This window comes from Canis lupus, chromosome 4, assembly GCF_003254725.2.
Source record: "Canis lupus dingo isolate Sandy chromosome 4, ASM325472v2, whole genome shotgun sequence".
Taxonomy (NCBI): domain Eukaryota; kingdom Metazoa; phylum Chordata; class Mammalia; order Carnivora; family Canidae; genus Canis; species Canis lupus.
This window is the reverse complement of record NC_064246.1, coordinates 7,140,660-7,158,442: the sequence shown is the minus strand read 5'-3', so window position 1 is coordinate 7,158,442 and position 17,783 is coordinate 7,140,660. Positions and strand designations below refer to the sequence as shown.

General features: G+C 41.6%; 1 protein-coding gene across 9 annotated transcripts in view; it reads right to left on the bottom strand.

The window, feature by feature from the left end:
• Positions 1–17,783, bottom strand: part of SIPA1L2 (signal induced proliferation associated 1 like 2) — a 213,455-nt gene that overhangs the window by 147,656 nt on the left and 48,016 nt on the right. For 2 of the 9 annotated variants that reach the window (XM_049108922.1, XM_025448673.3), the window contains exon 3: positions 14,343–14,451. The exons of the other annotated variants lie outside the window; for them this stretch is intronic. The gene's annotated coding sequence lies outside the window, so the exon portion shown is untranslated. The remainder of the gene's footprint in view (positions 1–14,342; positions 14,452–17,783) is intronic. 9 annotated transcript variants of the gene reach the window in all.

The following is a 17,783-nucleotide window of genomic DNA, read 5'->3' as shown; positions in this document are numbered from 1 at the left end:
CAAACCCCTCCCAACCAGGGGAGGAGACACAGCAAGAAATCTGGAGAGGTGCATGGGTTAACATAGGCAAACGCTAAAGAAAAAAACTGCTTTCAAAGTCTTTCAACTAGGATTAAGCACAAATACGAATACATGGATACACGTTTAAATAAGAAAAAAAATAGGCAAGGTGGAAGAGGTACTACCAAATCCACTCACTAGGTATTATTTTAAAGTACTGAGTGCAAGCAGGGGCGCCTGGGTGGCTCAGTCAGGTAAGCGTCTCCCTCACCTCAGGTCATGATCTCAGGGTGCTGGGATGGAGCCCAGCATCGGGTTCCCTGCTCAGTGGGGAGCCTACTTCTCCCTCTCCCTCTGTTCCTTGTTCATACTCTCAGTCTCACTCTTTCTCTCTATTCCCCCCCACCCCCTGCAATGCAGTAGTGGAACAAGCAAACCTAATCCATTGGGTCGGGGACAAGTAAAGATGAGCAAGAGCAGTTAGGATTAGGGGAAAATCAAGTATGAATGAGAAGCCCTTTATTCCCCAGCTGGGTGGCCTTGGACAAACTGGCACACATCTCTGAGCTGCTTCCTCCTCCTCTGCATGCAGTGATAAAGGAAGGGGGGTTATAAAGCAACCTGTAGGACTGGCAGGAAGGTTTAAGTGAGATAACTTAGGGTCTGTGTCTGGGATGTTGGTATCTCAAAAGCACAAACACAAAACCATTCTCTCATTCTCCCCTGGAAGAAGGTCTGTTTTTATTCTCTGACTCAGATCCAATTCTCTCTCCATCTCGAAGATGAAAAAGTTCGATCTGTAACACCACGGAACTTAAGGTGTCTGACAACTTTAACATCCAAAGACTGGAAGGAGCACAGGGTGTGGGTGCCAAGTGGGTTTACTGCTCCCTGCTGAATGGCGGGCGGGGGGGAGGGATGCGGCAGGAGCCAAACCAACTGAAGATGTGCCCTGAGCAGGTGGAAAGTAACTGAAAATGTACAGCATTAACGCCCACACTGACAAACAAGGAGTACTCACAGCAAGAGCTTCAGGAATTCACCAGGAGGAAAGAGGTCCTGGTGGGAGGTGAGATGTGAGCAGGGCCTCAGAGAAGAGTTCCACTCCATCTTCAAAGCGAGAAAGGGCAGTGCGCTCCAGGCTGTGCAGAGCCTGGCGGAGGCTGATGGATAAGTGGGTGTGGCAGGAGCAAATGATTCATCACCAAGTGAACATTAAAAGCAAGAGCCAGAAAGACTAGTTATTTAGCTCAAGGGTTGAGCCTTAAAAAGCCAGGGAGAGAAATTTTAACTTTATCTTGAAAACAACATGTTTTAAAGTCAGAGAAAGGTTTAATTGAGGTAAAGTAAGTTTTTATCGTTTTTATATCAATGTGTAGTATTTACATAAATACTGTATCTAGTCTAGTGCCCAACAAAGAGTGAGCAGTGATTAAATGTGTGCTTTTGTTAGTACTGATAACAGTATATATATATGGCGCTTCTAGAGCATCCAGTCTTTCCTGACCTCCTTAAGACAAGAACTGGAGCCATGAGAGGGGTGGCTCTTGCTAACTTACGGAATTGGTGTCTAACTTGGAACAGGTAAGCAGTGAGGACTTGTTGAATGAAAGAATGCATCAGTGAATGGATTATCAAGGCAGATACAGTGTTAGGGAAGAAAAGGGGAAAATGAAGAAGGAAAGAGACAGGAACAGTGGGCTGAAAGCAGATTCCTATACTTCACACCACTCACATGGACACTACTATGTGGGTCCCCATCTCAGGTCCAGCTATTCATGGGAGGCAGCCAGACACCAAGGAGAAGCAGCCCACTCAGGATTTCAACAGAGAGGCTGCTCTACTGCCTACTATATTTATATAGCTAACCCCTAAACAACACTGAGGTTTACAGGCCCTGATCCCCACACAGTCCGAAGTCCATGTGTAACATCTGACTTCCCAAAACTTAGCTGCTAATAGCCTACCATTGACCAGAAGCCTTACTGATCACATCAAAATTAACACGTATTTTATATATGTATTCTATACAGTATTCTTAAAGTAAGCTAGAGAAAAGAAAATGCTATGAAGAAAATCCTAAGGAAGAGAAAATACACTAACAGAACTGTATATATCATAAAATTCTGCATAAAAGTAGACCTGTGCAGTTCAAAGTCGTGTCATTCAAGGGTCAGCTGCACTCTTCCCCTGCTGCACCTCCAGTGAACACTTTCTTCTCCTTATAAATGTCTCAATCCTCTTCTACTATTAAATTCATTTTAAAAATCCACCTTTTCTGCAATTTGCATTTCCTGTCATTACCAGACTATAAATCCCTAAAGTACAAATATACATGTGTATTCACTACAGAGTTAGAGACTTCAAGGAGTGATCAATCAAAATTTTCTGATTAACAACAGATAAAGCACCAACAAAATCAGACTTCTGGTTTCCAGTGTTTGTTCTTTCATTCAAACATGCACTAAGCATTTACTTCTTGGCTGCAAGGCCTACGGTGCATGAGGAAAGGCACAAAAAGCGTGAGCCCTGACTTAAGGAAGCTTCTAATCCAGTCACAGAGGAAAAACTGATGTACAAATTTTCCCGCAAATTGCTTTCAATCTCATCTCTAAGAAAATCTTTATTTTTCCAACACAATCAATAGTAAGAGCAAAATGGATACATCCTGGACTCCTGTCCGTGCCTCTGAGAGGTCTATGTTAACAAGTGCTAAAATTACTTAAGTGCAGCCACAAGAGGAAAGGAGAAAAGAAGGAAAAGGGAAGAAAGATGTACGAGTTAGATCTGAGACAGGATATATCTGTTAACAGGACAAGATGTGTACAACCCAGAGGAGACCTTCAGGAGAAGACAGGGACACGGCTGCACTAAAATAATAATGTTGTATTAGGAAATGAAATATTTACACTTAAAGTTCTATTTCTAACAAACTTACTTTAAATAAGTTTGTTGTTTCAAATAAGTTTCCAATATCCAACCTTTCAACGGGAAAACTCTTTCCTACGATGCTTCCCTACAAACAGTCCTCTTTTTCTTTCTCAAAATACCGTGCAGATGTCCTTTGGTTTGCTGTTGCAAGAACACTGGTCTAATGAAGAGTGAAACCATTACACACATTAACTAGAGCACACTATTTGTGTCATGCACACACACTGCGACACTATGACACACGTGGGGGATGTTTTCTTTCTAGAAATGTGATCTGCATCCAGCCTGTGTGTGTTGTGGGCGTCCCTGGCCTTACAGCTGTCGCCGGTGAGCTGGATATTGTCCCCAGGCATTCCACATAGTTTTTCAGTTTAATTTTAGCAAAAATCAAATGTCCCCTGTTTCTCTCCACAAAGTATTTGGCTTGCTTCCTTATAATAACATCCTATGGAATAAGAGCAAATAGGTTAAACAAGAAGTTGAATTTATACATTTATGTACCTTAATTAGCCCACATTGGCAGAGGCTTTTACTTTAAAATCAGACACAACACAAACATCCAAAAAACTTCTAGGCTCTACATCACATCACTAATCTCAACAGTACTGAGAAAACAAACCACACTCTTATCAAACAACTGAAATCACCCAGCAAGACGTATTTATCTTGCAGTTTTGTAAGCCCCGTACCCAAAATTAAACAGCCAAGTCTTTCGGACTCAACAATTTATCTCCAAGGTAACTTAGGCCAGAGTGGGAAAGCAGGTATTTGTGGAGGAAAGTGCAGGTAATTCGACCCACAATGACATGCTTTGCCTGGCCAGTGCTACCCTGGAGCAGCAGAATCCCATTCTGACCTGTAACGTCTCCAGGTATGCGAGCAAGGGCAGGTCTCCTTCTCATAAGGACTTCTGAAGGCAGACTCTACCCAAATGCCACAGACCGCAGAACCTAAAATTACTCTGCCATAGGCAGACTCTCACTAAGTCCAAGAGCAGGCAGAGAGTGACAAAGCCCCCAACTGCTAAATGTAATCTAATAATTTGCATATGTAAGGATAAAGGTCTAGACTATGACATCAGCTTCACAGAAAAATCAGCAGATTCATAAAAGAACCAACTAGCCCACTCGGTCTTTGGAAATCCCAAATAAATGAATAGATGAAAAGGACATAACAGCAGGAGAGAGCAGGACTCTATATTGTCAGTCCTAGAAAGCGCAAAAAACATTTCTAAATAAAAGCATTCTGTGAATTCTCCATTATAGGAAAGTATGGGGCAGAGTGGGGGAAATCCATTCATCACACGGGTGTTAACTCATGAGGGCATTAACTAAGAAGCTGCTTCCCTAGCAACCTGGATACTGCTACAATGTCCTGGAAGAGCATTGTGAAGTAAAGACAAGCCAGAGTTAACCCAGAAGACTGTCAACAGCTCAAGGATCACCTAAACTTGGTGATAGCCCCTGAACAGCTAACACAGGATTCCTTAGAGATGACATTACAGCCAAAGATAGCAAGAGTGTCCACAGTCTGAAATGTCTACTGCAAGAATTCAGAATCCACTGAGCTATTCACGAGTTCACTGTGTAGACAGTAACTAAAGCTGCTATACCTGCCTATTCGGAAAACTAACAAGAGTAATGAAGTGAGTATAACTGAGCCTCTATCATCAGCGTCTGGCTGGCAGTCCTAGGCCCTCCAAGACCCCCCAATATCTACAACATCTATTGAGAGCCCCAGGCTTTCTCATGGTGGTGGTACTGCTGTTGCTTAAGCAAAGATACCCAAATAATTCATCTTGTTGACATTTTTACAAGAAAAGACCCCCAAATTTCTCGCCTTCCCTCCTTTCAGTGATGAGGCAGGGCCATGTTGAGGCTGAAACAGCAAGATGAAAATTGATTCTGTAAATGTGTTCTAATGCCACAGACCCTGGTGGCCATGGAATCCTGCAACCGGGGCAGCTATGAGCACAGGAACTTCACTCAGATACGGAGAAACCAGACAGGTAACTCTGCAGACCAGGAGAAACTAATAACAGGGACAGAAGCAAGATAAAGTCAGAAGAAATTCCATGTCGTCAGGAGCTGTTTTCAATGGTACTTGAGAAACTTTGAACTTTTGCTTTGTAAAACAAGACATCTTATCCTCTCTTCCACAAACACTTAAAAAAAACCCAAATTGAAGGCCTCCAAGTTAATGAATATCAGGGGTCAGACTAAGTCTGCAAAAAATACTGATAAGATGATTTACCCAGAAAAGGTTACACTACACTCAAAGAAAGAAAGAAAGAAAGAAAGAAAGAAAGAAAGAAAGAAAGAAAGAAAGAAAGAAAAAATGATAAAGAAAGCAAGCTTACTTCAAACTCAAAGCTTTAGACCCAGATATACCAAAATCTCAATAAGTACGGGATAGAGGAGGACATTGGAAAGGCCAAAGAGACACAAGCCAACACTTATCAGGGCCCTGGGGCCACAGTCAAGAATGGAGAGTAAATCCTAATACCCAACCAAGGTAAATTTTCACTTGTGCTCCATCATCAAAAGAAGATTGCTAAATGCTAAAGAGGACAGCTCAATAAAACAATGGGATAGATGGAGGTGGGAGGCTGGCATAGCAGAGTGCTTGTCAAATCCATGGTAGGTGATGGTGGAAGTTTGTGGACCTGGTCTCGTATACATCTCCCACAATCAGGATGAATGGGAGGGAGTAACATACTGAATGCCTGCTCCACGAGGAAGGCATTCTATTTTATGTTAGTCACCCCAGGATTTGGTTGCCAGTATCCCCATGAAATGTGAACACAAGAGGCTCAAAGAGTTAAGGCAGCTATTCAGTCCTGGAAGCCACAGGCAGCAGGAGCAGGCGTTTGATTCTGGTCAAGGCAGTACAAGATCTCCCTGCGTGTCTTCACACATGCATCATTTTCTCTCCCAGCCCCACAGAACACCAGGTCCTACCAAAGCGTGACTTCAACTAGTCTTTCCATCCCTATCACTGGCCACTATGGACTTCTTGATTGTCCCCACAAACATTTTTTTCTCTGGCTAGTATGTCTTCTGTGTGTTCTCACTGCCTCGGGGAAGCCATGACACTAGCCCTCTCCTGTTTTCTGGCAGACTTGACCCAATATTACCATTACTTACCTACATTCTTGTCTCTCCCACTAGACTGAGAACCTAGAAATCAGAAAACTCTACTCAATTTGGTATTTTCTCATCCTGCCTAACAAGGTACCAGCTTCAGTGAAGATTAAAAAAAAAAAAAAAGGCAGCTAAATGCAACATTGCCAGCCAGCCCAGAGCTGAATAGTGTCAGCAGGCCAAACACCCTGTATGAGCATGACACTGTTACGTGACCTGTCAATAGATAAGTCATACATTTAAAAGACTTAGGTGGAATATCTTTATATAAATTATTATATCCACATCAACAAAGCAATGTTGGTATGGAGAGCAAGCCAAAACAAAGAAACAGCCTTACTGGAAAAAATGACAAGCCCTAACGGCATTGTTCAAACAGAACCCTACCTGGAAAGTCAGTTGCCGTGGGCTTTCATCTTGTACAATAAAACCTCCCTGGAGAGTTGAGAAAGATCTCCCTCTGAGATTTAAACTTTAAAGATCGAGAAGCCCCAAAGCCTCTAAGATCTGACTGTATGTATCCTAATTAATGGCAAAATATAATTTGGAAAAAGGGGTTTGGGTTGGGCACTCGGGATGTGGAAAGGGAGGATTCTGGAGCAAATGTTGGCATCCAGAGGAGCAGGAACTTCAGCCATGAAACAACAGTCTCTCATGACACCCTTGCCTGAATCCAGTGACTGCTCAGTCCATAAACATAACCCACTTCTCATTGCAAATATGCCAACCTCCAGATCTCTGCCTACCTATGGACAGAATGTGGGGACTGAGAAGAGGTCCCCATGATTATACTTTTTTCTGTAAATTACTACTAAGTGGGCACTCTGGTCACATACTCAGGTTAGTGAGCTTAGTTAATGTGATTATAGGTCTACGAGACAGATCCCATCTCAGTGCACTGAAAAAATATTTTTTTAAATTTTTCTGAATGCCAAATAATGTCTATCACCCATAAATGTCTTTGGAAGAGTTGGCTGGCATTTCTGCTGGCTGATGCACTATCTTACATACTCATTCATGTTTTCTTCAAAGCCCTACAATGTGTGAATCATGTTTTAGAGGGACATCAGTTTTGGTCAACAGATTTGTTTTTGTCTTTTGTTTTTATCAAACAGACAACAATTTACTCAGCAAGACTCACTGTCCTGGTGTAAAACTAAACTCTTACCTCTCAGGGTAGAAATGTCATACAAATAGTTTGGCTTTCCCAGTACAGAGGTACCTCTGCCTTAGTCAGGCTGAAGCTAATTCCAGAAAAATTTAATTTGCAAAAGCCAGCCCAAGGCTACCCTGATATAAATTCACTTGATGTGTTAATTTCACACTTTAGAGTGATCTCAAGTATGTGAAGTAGCACAGGGACTGAATTTACAAGTCATTTGTAAATTTACAAATTTACAAGTAACCTCGGACATCAACCCTCCACACCTGAAGAGAGCCAGAGTTCAGCTTCTACCCTCCTGCCTGCCAGTGGGAAAGCAGGGATTATGACCCAAAACAGCCAGGCTGAGTAAATTATTTTCATTATGCAGAGCTCTTATCACTGGGAACCAGCATCTCATTTAATCAAATCTTTCTTCCACATCTTCTTCTTCCTCTTTTTTTTTTTTTAAGATTGTATTTGACAGAGATCAAGAGCACAAGCAGGGGGAGTGGCAGAGGGAGAAGCAGACCCCCTGCTGAGCCCAATGCAGGACTCGATCCCAGAACCCCAGGATCATGACCTGAGCCAAAGGCAGATGTTTAACCAACTGAGCCACCCAGGCATCCCCCCTTCCACATCTTCATACGGAAGGGACAGTTCCAATATGGGAAAATAATGATAGAAATGCAATCAGCTCCAGTTAGATCTAACAGGTACCAAGTACTATGGGCTCCACAGCCAAGAGTACCAAGCCTGGGAACTACACAGGCAAAGAATGCAACCTCTATTTGCCCAGGTCTGTGTTCTTGAAAAGAACTGTGACAGCTTCAATAAAATAAATCCATTAAATGTTCTGGCATAAAAACACTTTATAAAGACCATGAGGTAATGAAATGAGCAATGTTAGAATGCTTTAATATATATATTAAAATATATATACAGAATGTTCACACTCTATAATACAACTACACACGGATACACAGACACACTTAATTCACAGAAAAAAAAAAGATGATATTATCAGTTTTCATCATTGGGTTTGGGTACTTGGGGTGATTTTATTTCCTTCTTTCTATCCAAATATTATATATGGGATACACATTACTTTTGACAGGGATACCTCTATAAAGCAAAGCTGCCTTTGGATATAAACATAAATATCCTCAATTTATCAGTAAGAAGATCTAGGTCTTACTTTAAATCAGGAAATTGAGTGAGCTGTGATGCTTCTATGGGAAGCTAATCTGTTACAGATATAAGTTGACTCCATCTGTTTATCAGGGGAATAAAAGTTCTGTGATCCAGGGAGGGTAATACCTACGTGTCAGCAAATCCATCTCAAAACAAACTTCATTCCTGTTGAATCCTCCTAATTCCTTCATGACTTTTAATTCCTGCCGACCCCTTTATCTATATTTCACACAGAACTGTTGGCCTTTCAGGGCCCACGGAATTAGCTCAGAACAGAATGATCCCTATATTTTGCCAACAAAGAAACCTCCTTCGAGTTCAAAAGTAAGAGTTCTCCTTGGGACACTCCTGGCATCATGGCAGCCAGCAATCCCATTCCGGGGTCCCACCAAACTGTTTGGATGGAACCCCTTGGCTAACTCAGACCCCAAATCACATTCCCGAACCAGGCAGTTAATAAGACATCAGTAATCTGGTTATTAGTAATTTATAACCAAACAATAACATATGAAAGAAGCTGTTCTTCCCTGTCAATCTTATTCTCCAGTGGTCTTTAATAAATCCCTTGGAAATATAAAATTTAATTCAATCCTCTGCCAATCAGCTAGGGAGGCTAGGGAGTACTCACGGTTCCTATTAAAAGGGCATAATTCCATGGTGCCTGGGTGGCTTAGTGGTTGAGAGTCTGCCTTCGGCTCAGGATATGATCCCGGGGTCCTGGGATTGAGTCCCACACTGGGCTCCCTGCAGGGAGCTGCTTCTCTCTCTGCCTGTGTCTCTGCCTCTCTATGTGTCTCTCATGAATAAATAAATAAAATCTTTAAGGAAAAAAAAAGGGCGGCATAATTCCTCAGGAACAGGAAGGTTTTCCAGGGATGGCTTAGTCCTCACAGGAGGGACATCATTGCTTATTAGTCAACGTGGTCGGCAGGAAGAACCTCTAACTCTCCACCGCCTGTGCATCTGGCAGCTGTGGGCAGAAGGGACAGCACTGAGCAGGAGGCTGGCCCAGGCCTGGAGCAGGGTGCGGCCTCCAGCCTTCAGGAGGCTCACTGGCAAGGCCTGGGATCATGATGTAAGGCCTCTCCCACAACAGGCCTCAGACCCAGACTGTGTTGGTGATAAGTTCTAATATCAGCCAGAAATGGAAGCTTCTAAGTAGATATAATTTTTCAAAGGGGACAGAATCATGAGAAGTAAGATTACTATAAAAGTACCAAAATAAAAAGCTATGATATAAGAAATGTAAATTATTCTATTGAAGATATTGGATTTTAGAGCCCAGATATTTAGGAAGAGGAAAAAGAGTAAATAAGAACACTTCTCAAGCTAGAATTTTAATAGATATAAAAGAAGCCTTTTTTGAAGCATGAAGCTTTCATTCATCAAATATTTATTAAGTACATAGCACCTGTCAGACAAACACACCATGACCATTACACATTTGTGCACACATATAAAAGAGTCACTCCCTACATGTACCAGTTCCTGGAAGGTACATCACAATCCCCACATCAGTAAGATAAAGTCAGTCAGACAGAATGAATTCCTGGACCTTTGTGATAAACGCCATAAATGACCTCCTATCCTCACAGATCAGCATCTTTCCAACTCCAAATAATTATTTATCACTGTTAAAAGAGAATAAGGTTTAAGGTAAATTTCAAGAACTCAGCTATGCTTCTTTTAAATGGATTTGCAAATGTGTGTCTGTCACCATGTGACCAGAATAAGGACTCTTATGTTTTAGGCATTTCCTTGCCAGACTCTGACCAGCCCCTCTAATATACCTGCTGTGTCCAAGGAAGCTTACTTATATTATCATCAGTAGGCAAAGCTAACTAGAACATCCATGCAACACAAATGTGAGGCCAACAGCAAAATAATACACTTCACAATTCTTTCAATACACAAGAATTCAAACTGGATCCCATATTCATTATCTTTGAGTTTGGTCCTGGAGTGGGTGAGTCCATAGATCACCTATCCATCCTATGCTCCTCTCCGTCATAGAGACACAACACACAGAGTCTCCAAGAACGTGAAATGGAAAACTAACATGTGTGTCCAGGGTAAATAGCCCCGTTAACTTTCTGGTCATTTCTGCAATGTCTACATTCACTATACATCAGCAGAGGATACCTGTCTTCTCTTTGACTGGCATGTCTTCCATTGTGACTCTGGCTAAGTTCCTCATCATTGCTGGGCTTTGAATGTCTCATCTGTACTATGAGGTTTGGAGCTACAGGGGTGATTCCCAAACATTCAACCGGCACACAGACAACTGCATCAGAATGATCTTGATGAAAATTCCATTTACTAGCTTCCACCTTAACCTACTGAATCAAAGTCCAGGGGCAGGAGAGAAGGGGACACAGGGCAGCATGTGGAGTGGGCCTGGGAATGGATAGTTTGACAAAGGCCAGTGGTGGCTCTTGATATGGAGGTTTGGAAATTATAAACCATTCAGGGCTGAAGGTAAAGGGAAGGCCAGAGTGCCAACCACCTGTTGTGTCCCCATTGCTCCAGCTCCCCTCTGACGCTGGAAGAGAATAACTATGGCATGAACATGGATGAGCAGCAAATCCCCACAGGGGTTTTGGAAAGTATGGGATCTGAGAGAAATACTGAAGAAATGGAGGAAATTGTCCAAATGTAGTTGGGAAAGCAAAAATCTTCCCCTTGACAAGATAGGTCAGGCCAACCCCACAGAGTGACATGAATTCCCAACAGCAAGGAGAATCATTAATTTGTAACACGAGCAGAAAGGAGGAGTTAAAACCCATGGGTATTAAGCCTAAAAGTCATCCAAGATGGCTCAGAGTCTATCCCCTCACTAAGCACTGCCAAAGAAAATCTTTACACTTGGCTAATTGCCTGGTTGTGAATTAGTTTGGGTATGATCTTTATGAAGATGCATACTCTAAAAAGTGAAAGCTATACAGCAGTGATTCTAATATACTGCTCATTATGACATTTTAATGACAGGAGAAACAATAAAGGAAGACAAGAATTATAAATAATATCTAATCTATTATGCGGACACTTTAAGGACATCACATTATTTTACAATGAGAGATTGTTTTTCCATTACAACTATGAGGAACCTCATGTTTCTGCCTCCTAATGGATTGATGCATATTTCTGACAATGGATTAGAACCCAGCAAGTTCTGATGGCTGTTTTAAAAACAAGTTTAAACTAACATTTAAATGGTATGGGTTTTATCTGTTTAATCCTTTTGATAAGCAGAACCAGACAATGGTATCCCCCCAAGGGGAAGGAAAGCACATCTTTTTAAACAGAGAGCAGAGATTCTAGAACAAGAAAATGTTTCACGTGTTCATTCCCCACCCAGCACTATAAAATATGCACATTTCAGTGCATTTTAAGAGGAAAAGGAGAAGAAATAAAAATTAGCAACCGAACAAAGACCTGTGAAGCGATGTGTCTGGAGAGCTGGTACACCAGATTAGAGGTAGGTACACATCTGGCATCACCTGACAGATCGCCAAGCCTCTGCATTTTTAGGCTATTCAGACTCTTTATAAAGAAGAAACAAACAAACAAAAATGCTACACGCCTGAACTGTGAGGCGGGAAAGCCTACTTGTAACTCAGTCCTTGTCAGACCAAATCCAGCAGAGCCTCAAAAGGTTCAATAGCCTTTTTATAAACCTATTGTGTGGATTAGTGCCTAAAAATAGTATGGTTCAACAGGCAGATCACACCGAGGAATAATTCCTATATACTCAACTGCCAAACAACAGACAAAGGAATGGCAAAGAACAACAAACATACTTGTGGGCAGCACAGAAGCCCCTGCGGTCGCCCCCTCCATGGATCCCTCTGGGTTCCCGACCTTGTCTGAATACCCAGGGACCCACTGAACCATTCCAACCTAGACGGGAGAGACCGAGGTGAGGGGGTGGACAAGAGGGCACAGATTCTACAGGATTCTAGATTCTACAGTACTCATGGCTACTTTCAAGAGATTGCATTCACCTCACCAAAACAGACATGACTGACAGTGCTAATGACACGATGGTAACAAAGGAATATAGACCTTCCAGGTCTCCCCTAAACTAATGCAAAATTTTCCGTCTCCCCTGCTTATCAACATCAGCTGGGAAGGCTCAAAAAGAGCTGGGAAATTCAGTCACAAATCAGTTGCTAAATATCAGTTTTAGAAATCAGGCCCTGGTATTCTGAAAAGCTTCCTAGGTGATTCGGATGGGTAGCAAAGACTGAAAACCACTGCTTACAACAACAAAGGCTTTTAGGCCAAGTTAAGTCCACAGCCCAGGTCAGAGGCAGGCAAGATAAGCCAGCTGGGAAAGGGTAAGCATGAGGCACTCCACTTGCAAAGGTCCGGTCACCAAGATGCCACCAGTACTACATTCCTAGACACCATTCCTGGAAAGAACAAAAGTCAACTTACAATGGGCTACTATGAAATAGTCAGATAAGATCATAAGAGTAAAAAATCACAACCTCAGTTTTAATAATACTTAATCCCCAATTTGAACTTACTGTTTACTTTTCCTTCTCTCATTATATTTACAAAAAAGAGACTCTACCATGGATTTTTATGGCGGAGACAAGATGAAGCCAAGATGGGAGAAGAAATAATAGTGTCTTACCAACAGATTTCAGTTGGTTTTTCAGATAAAATTGAAGGGAGATAAATAAAACAACAGATCAGTTGTAATAAGCACTGTCTCGCTGAATTCAGATTAAAATCTTACAACAGATTATTGTATCCTTTTAGCCAATATCGAAACTGGCCACATAAAAGATTAAGGAAATTGCCCAGGTGACATTAAGCTAATAATCTGACAACCTGGGTGGCAAACTCTGTCACTGACCAAATTTAAAATAAAGGTTCTTTTGCCTTCTTGTCACTAACTCATACTATTTGCACAAGCTCATTTGCCAGATGTTTTTGTGCAAATCCATGGGAGTCAGCACAGACTCAGGCTAAGAGCCAGGTGCTTACATGCAAGTGCCCTGGGCATCTCTGTCCTTGGAGCACCTATGTCCACAGGGCAGGGTAGACAGTCACGGGAGCCATTCATGTTTAAGGAGAACATACCTGCCAAGGGCTTACAACAAGCCTTAGAATAGAAAAGTGCCCACAGGTGCTGGCTACTATTATCACTATATTGAGTGTAAGAGAAAATCAAAGAATCTGATCTCAGAAACATGTTCACAATTGTTAAGTAATTAAATATAAAAACAGCGTGTTTCACTGCACATGTAGACTCCAAATAAACTGCCTTATACAAGCAATGACTGCCATGACTTCATGTCACTTGTGCCTCAAGGTGTGGAGGGGACCAGAAGACCTCAGATCCTACAACATCCCAGACCGCAGAAACGTGGGAGGTATAAGGACGGTCTAAGTTTGGAAAGACACCCAGTACGTGATGGATCGTCTCCACCTCTATCAGACACATGGCTAATTACCATAGAATTGCTTCTCTCGAGGAAAAACAGTTATTTTAACTTTAGAAAGTCTTAACATTATCCATTGTTCCTCATTAGCTTCCTTTATAAAATCTTCCACCCATATTTCCTCCAGAGAAATGTTTAATAAAAACAAACAAAGGAAAGAAAATACAACATGCTGAGATGTAAGTTACCAACTTACAATGCGTTTTGTGCAAGAGCCCTGCTGGCATTCAGGTTCATGAACTAAGAAGCACATTAGTGGCTTTTCAGTAAGGGAGCATTCAGAATTATGTCTTTATAATATGAGACTTCAAATGTTTCCCAAATAATAACTCTCCAGAAGACTTTTGCAAAGCTGGACATCGCACTGTAAACATTTTAAAATGGAATTCCTAATATACTGACTTTACTATTCATCCCATTCACCTTTCAGAGGTCATACGGAACTAAGCAGCCACTTGAGGTAAAGATTCAACCAACCAGGAAAAGGTCCAGCTTTCATGACGCTCAAGGGTTAAGTGAGTTTTGAGAGGCTTGCTACTTCAAGTGGGTGCTGGGGCCATGGTCAGGTCACTCCTTCAACATTTATCTGAGAATCAGAACATACAATGATTTGTTTCTGATGATTCTTATACACATTGAGGTTTTGCTAGGATTCTATTTGGTCTCACACAACATCAAATGTTTATCTTTGTGAATGATAGATATACGGTATCAGTGTAATTGTACCAATTCTCCTTGTTGATTCTTCTCAGAAAATAAGACCCCATCTTGAAATCTCTGTAAGATGAGGCTAAACAGATGGTATAGCCTTCTCCAAAAGGCACCTGCCTTTGGGGCATTTCCAAAGAATGAGGTCTGAGGGCCCACCTCCCCCCAGATCTGTAACTGACTAGCTGACTAACCCTGAGCACATCATTTGACCTCCCCGGGCCCCAGCTTCCTGGTCTTTAAAATGTGGATAGTAACACCTATTTCAGAGAACTCCTGGGAGATTAAATGGGATAGGTGAGGTACTAAAATAATATCTACCACATAGTGGTAACATTAAATAAATAATTGCAATAATGTACTAGAATAATTACTGAGAAGAGGAGAATATGGCCTGCAAATATACTGCAGATGAAACTGTCTGCCACATTCTATCATAAAGTCCCTTTCATGCGATTACATTGATCAGGGTTACATTTTGGGAAAAATCATTTGTAATATAATGGACACAAAGCACATTGTCATTTATTTGACTACACAGAACCTAATGGTAAAAGAAATTGGAAAAAGAAAAGGAAAAGAAATCCCTAGCTATCACGAAAAGTGTATCTTAACTGTGAGTTAAGAAAAATAATCCCCCCCGAAAAAAAGAAAATAATCCCTACCATAATAAATGATAGGTTTGTAAAAAACAAAGTAAAATGATGATTCACAAAACAAAAAGAAAGAAAGAAAAATAATCCCAAGTAAAAAGCTGTTTTAAGTGTGACTGGCATCAATCAGTCCAGAAGAAACCAGAGCCCTGTATCTATCACATTAAGCACCAAATCCTACTTTGCTCAAGTGATGGGCTCCAGAGAGTCCTCCCAGCCTTGGGAGGAGAAGGAGAAGGAAGGGGAACAATCAGCAGGACTGTCCCCAGTGCAGGAGGAGAAAGGATGGCTCCATGAAGATCTTGCTCAGCCTGCCCTATACAGGATGACCTCACCAAATTCTCATACCCTATATGATCAGACACAAATTCATCATATCATCTATTTCCACACGTTTTTGTGCTATGAATAAAGTGCACTAAAACGTATGTGTTCATCCATTCAAACACATGTAGTAAGTGCCTACGACATGCCAGCCAACCTGATGGGTGCAGAGATCCATGGTCAACTCAGCTCACTAGTATTTCCCTAATATTTAATGATTACACCAATCATACCTCTTATTAGAACTATTTGTAAACACTTCTTTCTTCCCTGTTAGATTATAAACTCTCGAAAGGAAGGGCCAAATTTAATCATCTTGTTTCCCTTGGCTCCTAACAGAGTGCTCCACGAATAGATATTACCCAATAAATGTTCACTGAACTAAATCACTTCCAGTATGCATAGAACGGGAGAATCCACAGCCTCCCTCCTGTGAGTTCTTCAGATCTTAAAAATCCTTTGTCTGAGGTGACTAACCCTTTTTAAACCTGGCTGACCGTGGGATGCAAAATGGAACATTTTGAAACAAAATCTGGAAAATGTCTGTGCTATCCCATGAATATAAGCAGCAAAAATGAAGTTAAGGGAGAAGTGTGAGATCACCCAAACATTTTATAAATAGACCAGTACGTTTCCCAGTGACCAAGTGCTTAAGTAGATGATCAGGCACCATCACAGTTCAGCCTTAATCTTAACATCCTGAGCCTGGCAACGGAAGGTACACTGCTACTGGAAGTAAGCAAATGGCATCCACCCCAGTGTCCTTCCCTAGGTAGAGACATCTAAGGAAGTATGAGGTCTCTGCAGAACTTGGGCAGGACAATGAGAAATGTATCAGTCTGCGTACACTCTAAGCAAATCGAGATAAACTGTGGCCCCTTCTGAGGTCCACTAGAGACTTAGAATTTCATTGGCCTTACATAATTGACCTAAAAGAAAAAAGGACAGGATTGAAAGGAAGCCTAGCACCCCCTGCCAATACTTATCCTGATTCCTAAAAGTCACAAGGTTGAAGGTAAAGCTGAGAACAGGGAGGAGGAATAAGATACTCCTTTCTTTTAAGATTGTATTTATTTATTCATGAGAGGCACAGTGAGAGAGGCAGGGACATAGGCAGAGGGAGAAGCAGGCTCCCTGCAGGAAGTCTGATGTGGGACTCAATCTCAGGACCCCGGGATCATGACCTGAGCCAAAGGTAGACACTCAACCACTGAGCCACCCAGGTGACCGATACTCCGTTCTAATAAGAAAACACAGGGGCACCTGGGTGGCTCAGTTGGTGAAGCATCTGTCTTCAGCTCAGGTCAGGATCACAAGGTCTTGGGATCAAGCCCCACATTGGGCTCCCTGCTCAGCGGTGAGTCTGCCTCTCTCTCTCTCCCCTTTCCTGACACACACACACACCACACACACACACACACTCATGCCCTCTAATCTGTCTCAAATAAATAAAATCTTTTAAAAAGAAGAATAAGAAGATGTCTAAAGAGTTAATTCTTATCAGAAACCTGAAGGCTGAAATATACACCATGAGATCAGTATGATACCAGCTATCCTGGAAAATCCTATTCATCTTTGTTAGGACTAGAATTTGGAGCTCAGCCCAAATTTTTCTTACTAATCCCTTAATGATAATAATTGATTTCTCCCACAGAACAAGTCTTCTGATCCTCCGATAAACAGGCGGCTAAGCCTTCATGAAGGCTAAATAAATCCTAATTTCACCAATGGGAAAATGAGAAGACCAAATGGTAAAACCATCCCTCTAAGATTATGCAACAAGTCAGTGATTAAACCAGTGTAGCACCTCCTCAGTTCTGAGGCTCTTACAGAATATATAGGTTTCAAGCAATGTACTCTTTACATATAAAATCTATGTGAGAATAATGGTCCTTGCACAAGAGAAAATAGAAGAACCAAAGCTAATGAGCTGTAAAGATTCGTGATGGCCCCTTTACCTGGGCTGTAAGCATAACCCATGTTAGAATAGCATCTGAAATAGATTTACAACTCAGGAAAAAAGCCTAGCTGGTACAGAACAGCCACAGCAGAGCACAACACAGCACGACATTACTCCACACTACACTCTTCAAGAGTTCGTCTGGGTTCACATCAAAAGCAACTCAATGGTTTTAAAAAAGAAAAAAACAGATGGTAACCAAGAATTCGCAAGAAATACTTATATCAAAAAAAATACTTGTTATCATGTCACAAAGGACTAATAACCAGAATA